The 15062-nt window shown below is 43.6% G+C and overlaps 1 protein-coding gene across 4 annotated transcripts in view; it reads right to left on the minus strand.

Moving 5' to 3' along the window:
• The window catches only part of LOC127636040 (protein CutA homolog), a 62234-nt gene that overhangs the window by 16330 nt on the left and 30842 nt on the right, over window positions 1-15062 (minus strand). Inside the window, exon 1 of one of the 4 annotated variants that reach the window (XR_007969543.1) lies at window positions 594-2372. The exons of the other annotated variants lie outside the window; for them this stretch is intronic. The gene's annotated coding sequence lies outside the window, so the exon portion shown is untranslated. Of the gene's footprint in view, window positions 1-593; window positions 2373-15062 lie in introns of those variants that run through there. 4 annotated transcript variants of the gene reach the window in all.

Genomic DNA, 15062 nt, shown 5'->3' on the forward strand with positions numbered 1-15062 from the left:
TTTCTATCTTTTTACAACCTAAGCAATGAAACTGTCCAAGCTCACTCCTGAGCATTGAAGAACAATCCACACTCTTTCAAACAATGTAGCTTTTCTTAGCAATTTATAATGTGATATAATGTAAGTGACTTTAAGCTGATGTAAGTAACATGAGAGATTCAAATCAAAGACACTCTACTAAGGAAAACATCTGTCTGGACTTATGTTTTTGGAAAACCTTTACCTCAATGGAAAATGTATCATCAGAAGCTTTTCTAGGATGCCTTTTTTTTCTCCAGAATGTGGACACATATGTGATATATTGCTTACATTAAACTATCTAAACAAGAATAAAATGAGGAACAAAATCAAAATGTGTCTTCATGTTTTTGAGAAAGGTGCCATTTCCCAGAGAAATGGAGACTGGCTTATCATTTCACATATAATGTTGTGAGTGACACAACGATTGGCGCTGTTCATCACAAATTTAAAGGGTACCTATTATGGCATTTAAAATGTTCCTAATATTGTTTTTGGAGTCCCCAACAACAGTTTTACATGCATGCAATGACAAAAAACACTTTTGTTGTCTTATAATATGCATTTATGTTTACCTGATTTGCTCACCGACTCCCAAATGATTCGTTCAACGACTCATTTTTCCAAACCCCTCCTTTGCGTGATGCTAATCTGCGGTGATTGGTCAGATGACCCAGTCAGTTGTGATTGGTATACTCTGTGCAGAGATTGTCGGAAACGGAACGCCCATCACCGCTTTGTAGTAAAAAAATCTAAATCAGAGAAGGAATTTGAGTTGATTTATGTTAGCAATCATAGCCCAAAGTTCGGTGGTAAACACCCAATCAGTTATTGTTTGCGTTAGCCCAACGCATAAACATATTGGTAAAGCACTGCATTACTACAAGTTATTGCTCTATTCTTTATGACAACTCCAATAACATCGACAAACATTTCACATACTTCAAAAAAATTTACATTGGAGACCTAGAAGCTGCGCTGAGCACAACTTACACAACACACACAAATACTTATTAAGCATGCTAAAAAACACATAAAAGCAACAATTATTAATAATACTTACAGGTTGTGATTCGGAGGAGGAAGCTGATCCAAATAAACTTGGTACTGAACCTTCCTTCAGTATCAACCGGCTCGTGAATCCACACTTGAAAGCATTCATGTTTGTAAAGCAATCATCATTAAAATGACGCGAACACAGCACAAGGTTCGGGCTATACTTGTGTGGTATATTTGTAAATATAAACTCTAGCCACTGATTCTTCACATGCTCGTCCCTGGGCAGTGAAAAAAAGGTCTCTTTTGATATGCACTTCAGAACACAGCGTCTTGATGTCGACATGATGTTTTCAAGTTTTCCCTGGTGTCTGTGCGCGCAATGAGTGGGCGTGGCCAATTTGATAATTTTTCGTCTTGACGTCACAACGAAAAGGAAAATGACTCATTGGAAAAATGATTCATTACATTGACTCAGAGTCGACTCCTACTTTTGAGAGACAATAACTTTTTTTACGGTGAAATTTCATATATAAAACTTTGCAGGATGTTTTTGTTCACTTAAATCTATGTTACACACTACATGAAAGGTAATTTTCAAAATTCCATAATAGGTGCCCTTTAAGGAAAAGACAGGAAAAACAAAAACAAAGGTGACCAGCTTGTCTTCCAGCCTGACTAACTAAAAAGTTCCCAAACCGCTATAAACCAGCCAAATGACAAGCTTGACCAAGCTGGGTGACAAGCAAAGACAAGATACACGTAACATACATGCAAAATAACAGAAAGAATGAGAAAATATAGCTGCAAGCGGTGATGATGGGCCCAAGCACCATTGGTCCATTTCCACCCGGTGGCTTTCAGAAAACAGTGCAAGGTGGACACATGCATTTGGCATTTGACAATATTCTAACAATTTTGAAGCAATTTGGGTAACTATAAGATAACTTTGTTAAGTCTATTGTAAGAGCCTCACTTCCTGCTGCCAGGTGGTGACACTGTGACCGTGAACCAAAATAGTCACATCCATGTGATTAGCCCAAGACTAAACATACATCTCAATTTTGATCAAAATCCCACATTGCATACTGAAGATGAGACACTTCCTGTTTCCCATTTTTTCATAAATAATTTAATGCTTTGCCATGGCAACACTGTTCGATATATCAAATTTTTCTTTTAACAATTTATCATCTTCAATGTCTTGGCATAATGTTGTCTAAATGTGGTGACAGTCTCATGAATCCCCTAGGAGGAGTGTTTAAAAGTTCAGAGACTGCAATATTCAATAAATCCAAAATGGCCGAATTCCAGTTGGGCAGAGCTAACTATAATTATGAAAGTTGTCCAGCTTGATGAGAACTATATATGTATCAATTTTGGTGAATGTAGGTGAAAATGGGGATGCTTCAGAGAACCCATTACATGCCCATTTTAAAGGGGGCACTACAGATCCCCTCCTACATGCGCATGTGTGAACATTTGCCCAGTCCAAATGGGCGACGACTCTGATGTGTGTGCAAAAGTTCATGAAATTTTAAGCATGCCAAGTAATTAAAAAATACCCAAATATAGGAAGAAAGGAATAATAACAATGAATGTGTTGCCATGGCAACATTATATAAGATATCAAATATTCCTTTACATATTTCATATCTCTGCACTTTCAGTGCTTGGGCCCATTGCTACAAATCAAGATGCACACATGCTCAAATACTCAAGTAAACCTAGTGAAAATCTGCATGATTCACATGGCTGGAAAGTTCAGGGAATGTAGGTGTCTGTGCACAGACCAGACTCAGGGCTAACAAACAAACTAAATCCTCTGCTCAAGTGCCATCTTTCTCTTTTTGCCCATGCAGCACTTGCCTTGTCTCTCCCTCCCTCTTTTTCTTTCTGCATGCTAAAAAGCCTCAAGTTTAATTGTCCCTGGAGTGGGGTTTCAGCTGTTCATTTATAATGCAGAGAGGCTTTGCCAGGAACTGATAACCTTTAAATCAGCACAGAGAGAGAGAGAGAGAGAGAGAGAGCAGGATGAGGAATAACTGAATGAATACAGAGGGAGAAGAAAACAACAGATACAAAGACAGAAAATGTGAAAAGAATTGTGGAAGGGTTAAAATGAACCAAGAGAAGGTATAAAGTGTCAAGACATGATTATTGTGTGCAGATAGTAGAAGGATAGTTAAAGAAAAGTGAAAGGTGACTGAGGCTCTTAGAATGTCATACGGGTTTGTTGATGCTGAGTGAATTAAATAATTTTTATGTATTGATTGATCTGTTCCTTTACTATACATACATACAAAATGTTTTACTGGAAAGTAAAAATGTAAATGAGTATCTGTGAGGATTAGGGGATAGAAAATATAGTTCTATATACAACACGTGTGTATGTGTGTTTGCATAACTTTGAGTCTGGTGATATATGAATGACTGAGGAAGTTAAAGGTAAATGATGCCCTGGTTTGTGTCAAGGCATTAGAACAAGCATATATTTGCATGATAAAAAGAAAGCAAGAAAGAGCCGGGGATAAATGACAAATGAGTGTGCGTTTGTGAGAAAGAGATGGATGAGCAATGTTGTGAGCTGGATCTCGCTCTTTCCCTGTATGGCAGGGAAATCAATGTTAATGAGGGAAACAAGCATGAAAATGGAAGAGGGTAAGAGAGCGGTTAATAGAATCATGCCAACAAGCCAAGGTAACCACACTCCTGAAGAGGAGTTTTAAAACCAGTTACTCAGGTTTGCGTGGGACCAAAGAAAGCAGTTTTAATTCAACAACAACAATGATGAGAGGGTAAATTCTTGCACTGCCTATAAATGTTTCATGAATGCACTCAACTAAATTCAGTGCGGAAATGACTTTGTACACTGGTATAGTTGGGATTCAAGCTAATTCAGAGATAAAATGAAAGAGTGTGGTGGTCTTAATTGCAAACCATGAAAATTGGGGGTTTGATTCCAAGGTGTTAAAAAGTCAACATAATCACACAGGAAATCGACATGCTGCATCCTAAAGTTCATGTACCCAAAAATCAACCACTTTGAACTGAACTACTGACAAGCACTACCCCCTGTCAGACATTTTTGCAGCAGTACAAGAGTGAACACATTTCCCTGTGGCGCTACTGATAGCGTGCTGCACAAGCAGCCTCTGAGAGAAGGGATCTGGTAACCAGGAAGCAATCACGTTCACATAAATAATGGTGTGCGCCAGGGCTCGAGTTGAGGGGGGATGTGAGGGGATGGTATTTCCCTTGTTGCAAGTGTGACCTTATGAAACTGACCAAATCTAGGCTTAAAGGTTCTTGACTACGCCACCTGGTGCCTCTCACACCAAGATATACTTTACACATTAACTGCTAAATACCTAATCTAAGGCAAGCAGGTTCATAGAAATACACCCAAGATAGTCTAGACAGAGACGTGCTTCCAAAAAAATAACAATACTTTATTAGTCAATATAATAATTAAAAGAGCCACACCGTCATGATAGAGGCACAGTAGGTACAAGCAAAAAGGCTTGGCCTAAAGGGAGAGACCAAAACTGGTATTGGCTGCTACCAGAGACAACATAATTAACCATATAACAAGGCAATACTAACTCACTGTCAAGGTAGGCTACCGGTCCGGGATAAGCATGAAGTTCACCAACCGTGCTCTGAACTCTGGTGCCTACAGTCAAATACATATACACACCCACCACGCACACACATAGGCACCACCACTACAAGCAAGTGATTCAACCAATATTGTGAGGTGCAGTTTACCACTACAATACGCGGTGAATTTATTATACATATATGGCAGTGAATTTATATACATATATGTGTATATGAATGTAAATGTATTCCCCATGGATTTAACTTGTGGTTTGTGTCAATATGCCTGGAATAAGAAATATTATTATTATTATTATTATTATTATTATTATTTTTATAAACCACATTGGATGTGCATCAAAGTTTAACTGATTTGGCTTTGTTGTCTTACTTTTTCTATCAAAATAGGCAATTTTCACTTAGTGATAAAAATGTTACAACCCCAGAGATTGTTGAGAGCAGTGGTCAAAATTAAGTACAAGAATATGAAACAGTGATAATATGAAGAAAGAGAAATGTTTTAAAATTCATCTAAATATTATTAGATGTTCTTTCATCGTGTTTATATTTCATAATATTTTTAAATGTTGCATTATCTCACATTTTCATGTTGATTTTTCAAATATTCATGTTTTATAATGTCATTATTTATTTAGCATAGTTTTGGTCCTCCTAAATCCTTACATCAATCTTTCTTCATTGACTAGCTAGGGAGTAAGAACTGTATTAATATTATTTTATTTATTTATTTTTACAAATTTACAAAACACATACCATATTTGATTTGATTAGACACTGTTGGTTAGTCCTTCGTCCTCTTAAGGCTCCTCCCACTGGATCTACTATTCTTAAATGCTCTCACACTCGCCATCGCTGAACTCTGATACCTCTTCCTCTCAAACTACCAGTGATGAAGGTCTCTCCTGAGCCAGGGGTTTGTTGAAAAACCTCAGTAATAAGATGATCAAGATCATCATTTGAAATGTTGGTGAAACTCCCATAGTCCCATGGATGGTTGGTTCCTGGGGTCTGTGCGCCGCTCACAGCCAGGTCCCTTTCTTCCTGGAGGTGCATGATGAGCTGACGACTGCAAGGAGAGCACCCCTCTCCACTTGTCACAAAGCCCGTCACTTATCCGTTCTCACTACCCTCGACGGCGGAGTGGCCCATGGGTACATGGCGATTCCCCAGGCGGATAGGGTGGTTGCAATCCACCTATGCTGTCAGCGACCAACCTCGCCCTCAGGGCCACAAAGGCCACAGCGCAGTCACTCGGGCAGGCAATGGCCACACTTGTGGTTCAGGAACGTCATCTGTGGCTGAACTTGGTCGAGATGCGGATACGGACAAGTCATGCTTCCTCGACGCCCTTGTCTCCCAGTTCAGCCTCTTCGGCAACACCTTCGAGGACTTTGCCCAGCAGTTCTCTGCGGTGGAAAGGCAGACGGTGGTCATTTCACATATCTTGTCCCGCCGCAAACCTGCCGCCACGGGCCAAGCCCCATCTGCTCGCCGAGGGCATCCTCCTGCAGCTAAAAACGTGCAGCTCCGCCTCAACGAGGGCCCAGCTCTCAGCCCCCACAGGAAGTGCATGCCCCCGTCTCACGGACCCCCTCGAGAACCCAGAAGGCTCCCTGGCACTCCTGAGATGATTGACCAAGAGACCAAGACGTTCGCTCTGGAGCTGGTAAGCAGACCACTCCGTCCCCCAGTGGAGGGTCGGGAGGAGAATGCCTATTTGAATTTAATTTAAATTGCCACACCCCCTCGGGCTGCTGTACCCACATTATCAATAAAAGAGCTACTTCCTTTGTCTCTGGGTTACCTGGCCTGCACTCTGCCGCCACACCTCAACAGTCCCAGCATGCTGGACGTGGACCCCCCGACTGTTCCCCGGCCGGCCGGTTCCGACCTCCTCCTCAGTCACAAACCTGCACCCTGCCGGGTGTGCAGAGCAAGGTAAGTGCTTCGAGTCTTTTCTCAGCACCAGAGCCTTGGGACGCACCTTTGCCTCCCGACGCCGTATTACCTGCTCCGCCCGCTGCTCCGCCCCACTGGGTACGTAAAAAATAATCGTCCCGTTAGTGCCCCTAGCAAGGAGCTTGGATGCGTGGCTTTCACTTCCCAACCCGTCACGCTGGCTGGCCAGGACCATCCGACTCGGTTCCGCAATTCAGTTTGCCAGGCCCTCTCCCCTTCGGGGGTGTCCGCTTTACCGCAGTACATAGCGAACATGCCAAACACTACCTCGACATCGACCCTTTCTAGGGTTTGCATTCAACGGCCAGGCATATAAGTACAAGGTCCCCCCCTTTGGCATGTCCCTGTCCCCTCGTGTCTTTACGAAGGTCACAGAGGCAGCCCTTGCCCTGCTCTAAGAAGCCGGCATCCGCATACTCAACTACCTTGACGACTGGCTCATCCTGGCCCACTCCCGAGAGTTACTATGTGCCCATAGGGACCAGGTGCTCAGGCACCTCGGCCGCTTAGGGCTTCAGGTCAACTGGGAAAAGAGCAAGCTCGCCCTGGTTCAGAGCATCTCTTTTCTCGGCATGGAGTTAGACTCAGTCTCAATGTCAGCACGCCTCACCAATGAGCGTGCACAGTCAGTGCTGGAATACCTCGCCACCTTCAGGCCAGGCACTGCGATCCCTTTAAAACTTTTCCAGATGCTCCTGGGGCATATGGCGTCCTCCGCGGTGGTCGCGCCGCTGGGGTTGATGCATATGAGACCGCTTCAGCACTGGCTCCAGACTCAAGTCCCGAGATGAGCATGGTGCAACGGCACGCACCGTGTGATGGTCACCCCCGCCTGCCACCAAACACTGAAACCCTGGACAGACCTCTGCTTTCTGCGGACAGGAGTCCCCTTGCAGCAGGTGTCCCGATGCGTCCTGGTCACGACCGACACCTCCAAATTGGGTTGGGGCGCCGTGTGCAATGGGCACGCAGCCGCATGCCATTGGAAAGGGGCCCCGCTGCGCTGGCACATTAACTGCCTAGAGTTGTTGACTGTACTCTTTGCCCTGCGGAGGTTTCTCCCGCTGGTTCAGGGCAAACACGTCTTGATCAGATCAGACAGCACCATCGCGGTAGCATAAATAAATCGCTGTACGCTCCCACCACATGTCACAACTCGCCCATCTCAAGTCGCTGCTTGCCACTCACATGCCTGGCAACCTCAATGTGGTGACGCTATATCACGACAATGCTTGCCCAGTGGACAGTGGAGGCTTCATCCCCAGTCGGTCCAGCTAATTTGGGAAAGATTTGGCAAGGCTCAGGTAGACCTGTTCACCTCCCAAGAGACCTCACACTGCCCACTCTGGTATGCCCAAACAGAGGCTCCCCTCGGGGCAGATGCACTGGATCATAGCTGGCTCACGGGGCTGCGCAAGTACGCATTTCCCCCAGTGAGCCTTCTTGCACAGGTGCTGTGCAAGGTCAGGGAGGACGAGGAACAAGTCACTCTAGTGGCTCCCTATTGGCCCACCCGGGCTTGGTTCTCGGACCTCGTACTCCTCGCGACAGCCCCTTCCTAGCAAATTCCCCAGAGGAAAGATCTTATTCTCAGGGATGGGGCACGCTCTGGCATTTGCACCCAGACCTCTGGAACCTCCACGTCTGGCCCCTGGACGGGACGCGTAAGATCTAGCAAGCCAGAGCCCCTTTTATCAGGCAACTTTACGTCCTAAAGTGGCGCTTGTTTGCGAATTGGTGTTATTCTCGGGCCAAAGACCCATAAAGGTGCGCAGTCAGGTCAGTGCTCTCATTTCTACAGGAGAGGTTGGAGGGGAGGCTGTCCCCGTCCACCTTGAAGGTGTATGTAGCTGCTATTGCAGCCCACCACTAGAGCCGCTAGAATCAGTTGGACTCAGGACCCTCTCCCTAAAGACGGCCCTGCTGATCACGCTTGCCTCCATCAAGAGGGTCGGAGACCTGCAAGAATTTTCTCAGGTCTGAGCCAGTAGAACTCGGTAACATGCTGATGGACTGACTGGGTGGATTGCTTGCACCTAGAATCCTTTCCCTCTGTAAAACCGTGCACTTTTTTCCTAGGTGATCCCAATCACTCGGCTCCATGGATGACTCCTCCCTAGCCCTCTGGGTCCGCAATTCAGCAGAGGAATTCGCCGACCCAATCCACTGCAGGGACTCAGATCTACCCTGTACTGGAATAGGTGCTCCACAGGTCAGGGCTCCTACGTGGACTTTCCCCCTGTGTGTATTTTCCACGGTACGGTCCCCTTACGAGTGGACCCACGTCTCACTTGGGCAGTTCCCACTGCCCACTCGGTCGCCGTGTCTGTAGAAACTCCTCCCTCCGAGGAGCGCCACTTCCCACATGTGACCTAAAAGCCCATGTGGTATATGTCACCACTCTTACCTCCCCCTCTCTGGGCAGGAGTGTTCTCTGCAGGGTCTTTTCCCCCTGAAAGAATATGAAACTGGGTAAGACCCCCTTCCCCAATTCGTGTAAGGGCCCCAGCCATTGACTTTATGTGAGAAACATAGAAAGAAAAGAGGCCCGGCTAGGCTCAGCCCGTTCCCAGGTTGGCGTCGCCTTGTCTATGGTAACTATAAGGATTCCGACGACATTATGGGGCATTGGGGGAAGGGTACGTGCAGTCTGATACAGCTGGTCGTTTTGGCACGTCAAGTACCTGCCCGCTCCTGTGTCAGCAGTAAACATACACGGCTCAGCGCATGCCGTGATTTAAATTGGACCCCTAGTGTTGCTTCTTCGACACAACGTCGCAGTGAGTGACAGACGGGGAACGTCTAGGTTATGGATGTAACCGCCGTTCCCTGATGGAGGGAATGAGACATTGTGTCCTCCCGGCCACGTCGCTGAGCTGAGCCTCTGTTGGGCTCAGAAAAATCCTGAATGAAACAGACGCATTTCCCCGCATTTATTCCCGTATGTCCGGGAGCGGGACATGCAAATTCTGTCTGCCAACTTTTCATTGGCCTTTCAGATTCCTCCCTCACCCCTAAAAGAAGACAAACATAATGAAACAAAGAGAAGACAGGGAAATAAAAGGAGAGAAGCAAATCAAACGAGCTACTGTATTGCAGGTTTTTCTTTTCCCCTCTGACACTCTATAGCCTAACACCCCTCTGTCCGCTTGTTTAATTCTCTCTCTCTCTTTCCCTCTCACACATTCTCACTCTCTTCATCTCCTTTTGCCAACATGTTAAATATTTATCCAGCACCAAAATCTTAAACACACCCACACACACGCAATCATCCTGAGGTGATGAGTTCAGTTAGATATTAGAAAGCAGTGCAGTTTGGTATTTGTGTCTTGAACAATTTGTGTGCATTAGAAATATGATTTGTTTTTATGGGCACACATGTATGGGCAAAAAATGTGTGAGATATTCATGTGCTTAGTCTGTGTGGGTAGATAGAATTCTTGTAATTTAGAATGTATATCTGGATGCAAACCAATGTATTTGCTATAAACCAACTAGTTTATCAGTAGACCGAGACATAACGTTCACAAAATCTGTTATTTCCCAAATGGCAGCACATATGTGTGCTACTTTCTCCAGTTCTCTATGAAAGAAAACCCACTCTCTGTCTCACACACTCATACCTTCTACATAAAAGCCTTTATTCTACTGATGCCTTGCTTGCATGGGCAAAATGTGGGCAATGGAGCTGCATGTCTCCTGTGTGTTTCTCCCTTGATGGACATTCAGAACATTCATTTTTTTATGGGTTAAATTTCTGAGTGACAAATTCCATTACACCAAGGCAAACATTAGCCTCTAGGCTCTGAAGTCTAAAAGAAGACAAAAACAACATAAAACAATCCAACAACAGTGGAGAAGGTAATAAATATTCCCTTTGAGACATGCCCATGTCCAAGCACAGTACAAATAGCTATAACAGGCAGTATCACAGACAAGATTTGGAGTTTGTATATCCTATATTATGGCAGATTAGTACATCCGGATTTCAAGTATTTTGCTCAAGGGCTTAGGATCCATTATAACTGAGGACATTATAACATGTCCACCTCACTTTTAAAAATAACTAAATTCTAAATTCAATAAGCTGCAATCTACACAAGATAAGACGTGAACAGAAAAGTCATCTTTGACTATTGTAAGCTAATGTTGTTAAACAGCTATTTTGGTAACATTCAGAAATTTTTTAATCTCTGAAATCTTTATTGTTGTAACGCTGGGTATGTGAAGTGGAAGAGGAAGAGAGGAGACGCAGGAGTAAATACGTAGCTTAAATCCTTTAATAATAAAACACTGGAGTGGAACAAACGCTGGAGTGGAACAAACAAAAAAGCTAAACAGGCTAACATTACACAACAAAACACTTCAAGGACTGACAATTGAATGAACGAAACTAGAGTGTACACAAGTAGCAAAAAGAGGGAATGGAATACAGGTGAGGATGATGAGGAGCAAATGGAAGTGATAAGGGCATAGCACTATGTGAGATGTAGTCTGAAGGGGGACTCCTGGTGCCCAAATACGGATGAGGAGGATAGGGTGATGCAAAAGGTGAAGAGCCATGGAAGAGTCTGAGAGCGGAGCTAGGAGAGGCTCGACAAAGGGAGGTGAAGCCATGGAAGGCTCTAAGGGCGGAGCCATGGAAGGCAGAGTCATGGGAGGCTCGAGGGACAGAGCCATGGAAAGCGGAGCTGTGGAATGTGGAGTCATGAGAGGCTCGAGGGGTGGAGCCATGGAAGACAGACCAGTGAGAGACCCGACGAGCGGAACCAGGGAACTTAGCCAATGAGAGTAGCCGATGGCTCGAAGGGCCAGGGTGGAGTTGAAGGTTCGGAGGACCAAGGTAGCGCCGAAGGCTCAGAGGACCGAGGTGGAGCCGGTGGGGCTGAGGACTGAGGTGAAGCCATAGGGAAGGAGCTGGAGGATCGGAGAGCCGAGGCAAAACCAGGTGACTTACTGACCAAGGTGGAGCTGGAGGGACGAGGGACCCCGGAGAAGCCGATTTGCTGAAGGACCATGGTGGAGCCAAAGGGACATAGAGCCGAGGTATGACAGAGGGAACGAAGGGCCAAGGTGGAGTCAAGGGCTCAGAGGGTCTAAGCGGAGTCGGAGGGTTTGAGGTTCCCCTTGACCATGATTTCGCAGGGAGAGAAGGTCGAGCCAGTGATGTGGGAGGAGCTGGCTGGCAAGGAGGTGGAGTAGGAAGTGTACTGAGTGGAGCCAGCGTAGGAGGAAGTGCCAGGGTACTGGACGGAACTAGTGTGTTGGTAGAGTCAGCGGAGGACGATTACAATGGGTGGACATACGGGTGGGAATGGAATCTAGGACAATAAGCTCCATGAAAGCAAGCTCTGCGTCCAGGCTACATGCTCTGGCTCTGGGACAGTCCAGGCTATAGGCTCTGGAGCTGGCTGTGAACCGGGGTTCCCACCATAATTCACAACATCCAGGGTATTTACCATCGGGAGTCTGTGAGGGTCTTCCTTGAGGGTCAGTAGAAGTGAGAGGAGATGTAGGGACAGTGTGGCTCAGACATATTCTAAAAAGGGAAGATTCTCAAATTACAGAAGGGCTGTGGGATGATGGAAGTTTAAGCCCATTCCATAAATGGCACAGTGAGAATACAATTACACACACAGGTTTAATCAAACGCCTCAGGGACGTGATCTAATCATAACTGCGAACTTTGCAAAGTTACCGCCAACATGCATTTGTACTTTGAAAAAAATTAAACAAGTGCAAAATAAAATTTTTCTGAGAAAAGGTAAATCTGTAAATGTTAATTTAAAGCATTTAAATTAAGTGGCATTTTCTAGTGTATATTCTGCAGAGGCAGTGGGATGTGTCCGAAGGTGTTTGATAAGGTTGCTGATGTTTTCCCCTTTGGCTTGAAATCTCTGTCAACATTCATGTTAGGTGTGTTTTCCCGGTCTCATCAGGCAAAACCCAAAATAATTCCAAATCCGGCAACATGAATTGTGTTGTGTAAATAGCATCTCAATTTCCAAAGTTTTACTAAAATCCATATTATACATTAGGAGACACGACCACCAAATTAACATGCTGGGGTTCAGCTGTGTGTTTGAACTTGAAGCATGGGATTAGCACTCATTGAAAAATTAAAAATACCATATAAGGGGAAATATCTAAACAGCATTTTTCGCTAATTAAAGGGTACTGCGTAAAGAGGATGCCACTCGAAAATATATATATTTTTTAATGTTATTTCAGAAATAGGCCTGATTCAAATGAAGTTTTTAGGGAAAATAATACAGTACAACATAACTTACGGTACTACCGCATTGACGGACCTATTTTAAAACTTTAGTATCGCGATACTACCATAGCACCAGTCTATGTGCAACCCTACTAGTACCCATTTAGCATATTTACAACCTGCTTTCTTGTAAATTAACTTAAGCACCCAACAAATCAATGAAAGCTGTATACAGCCATACACAAGGTGTGTCAAACTATGGAAAGCGAAAAGGGACAAAATAGTGTTGTTGTTTTTTTATCGTGTTTTAAAGTATAGGTGTTAAAAACATGCAATTTCTGATCTTCAAGCATATCTAAAGCTGAGATAAAAGATAGTGACTTTTTTAGTTTACTATATAAATTACACCTCAAATTTTTATTATAAAGTGTATTATGTTCTGATAGATATTTCATCAAAGTATGGCCCCATATCCACAGAGGTCTGTGCTAAGCCCTGAATGTCCACTGACCCTAGCGCCAACTCTGCTCCTATCTAAAGCTCAATAAAATGAAGAAGATCCTTACAGAAGCTGAAACAAAAAACTGTTTTCAGCCAATGATCCTGCATCTGTATTGTAAGGCCTGAAAAGCATCACCAAGTACAAGACACTCCCCTCACTCTATAGAGAGTCAACTAATGGTTGATGAACTGAATGTGTTTTACTGCATGTTTGAAAAGCCCAGTCTCACACCCATCTCCCACTCTTCACTTCACACACATACCAACATCTCCTGGAACACCCCTCCTACTCCTCCTGCAACTCAATCTGCACTTATGATCTGTGTGGAGGATGTGTGCTGGGTATTTCAGAAACATAAGTCTAGGAAACCTTCAGGCCCAGATGGTGTCTCACCTGCCTGTCTGAATGTCTGCACTGACCAACTGGCCCCCATTTAGGTGGTCAATTCATTAAGAAATGAGCTGTTTCCTCACAAAAGCAGTTTATTCATGTTACATGTTAATTCATGTTTATTGCATTATTTTGGTGTCATGTGCATTACCCTAATGGTGTTTGTGTGAGTGACACTGTGCACGTATTATTTGGTCATTACATCGGAAGGGCCATTTTTTTTAACATTCTCTTTGTTACATTTTCTACATTGGCACAAGAAAAGAAAATACAAAAACCATTCCAACAAAATTAACTTGTGTTAATTTTTATGTATACAATAATAGTCTTCCATATGTAAACAAATGATATTTTAACACAAGTAATGATATGAAGGAAAAACCAAAAATATTGGGTTCAATTATTGCTGTCTTATTAAAATAATTAAGAAAAGGTTTCCATACTGTATGAAAATGATCAGTCTTCTTTTTTTTTTAAAGAAAATCTCATCTTTTCGAGTTGAAGGTGGTGCATAACATCTCTAATCAGGGCAGAATAGTGAGGTGGATTTTGTTGTTTCCAATTGAGCAAAATCAATCTTCATGCTAAGAGTGTAACAACTCTGAGCACAATACACTGACCTTTAGACAGCTCCACATTATCACTACTAACACCAAAAATGGCCAAAATTGGGTTTGGGTCTAGTGGTTTTTCCAATACCGCTGACAATAGTTGGAAAACAGAAATCCAACAATAATTATGAATTTTTGGACACTTCCAAAACATATGTCCCAATGATGCTGGAGTTTGACCGCATCTATCACATAATGGGTCCACCGAAGAGAACATCTTTGAGAGCTTTAGTTTAGAAAGATGAAGTCTATGTAAGATCTTAAATTGTATTAAACCATGTCTAATACACAAAGACGACGAGTGAACCCGTTCTTGTGCTTCTTCCCATTGACAGTCTGCAATATCAATTCCAAGGTCTTCTTGCCATGCTGCTCTTAAATGTTCCAATGAAACATCACATTCCAACTGTGATAATTTATTATGTATGATGGATATTCCTCCTTTGGTAAATGGAGTCTGTAAGAATATTGAGTCCATATGAGAGGTTGACGGCTCATTAGGAAATGATGAAAATTTATTTTGGACAAAACTGCGAGCTTGTAAGTATTTAAAGAAATGTGAACTAGGTGGATCGAACATCTGCTGCAACTACTGAAATGTTGGAAAGCATTTGTTAATAAACATATTTTGGAAGGAACGTACCCATTTTTTGGACCTGGTCTGAAATATTGAATCAATTTGGGAAGGAAGAAAATAATGATTAGCAGTTAATGGGCTTAAAATAGAGAATGCCTCCCATTTAAA

This window comes from Xyrauchen texanus, chromosome 4 (genome assembly GCF_025860055.1).
Source record: "Xyrauchen texanus isolate HMW12.3.18 chromosome 4, RBS_HiC_50CHRs, whole genome shotgun sequence".
In the NCBI taxonomy this organism is placed as follows: domain Eukaryota; kingdom Metazoa; phylum Chordata; class Actinopteri; order Cypriniformes; family Catostomidae; genus Xyrauchen; species Xyrauchen texanus.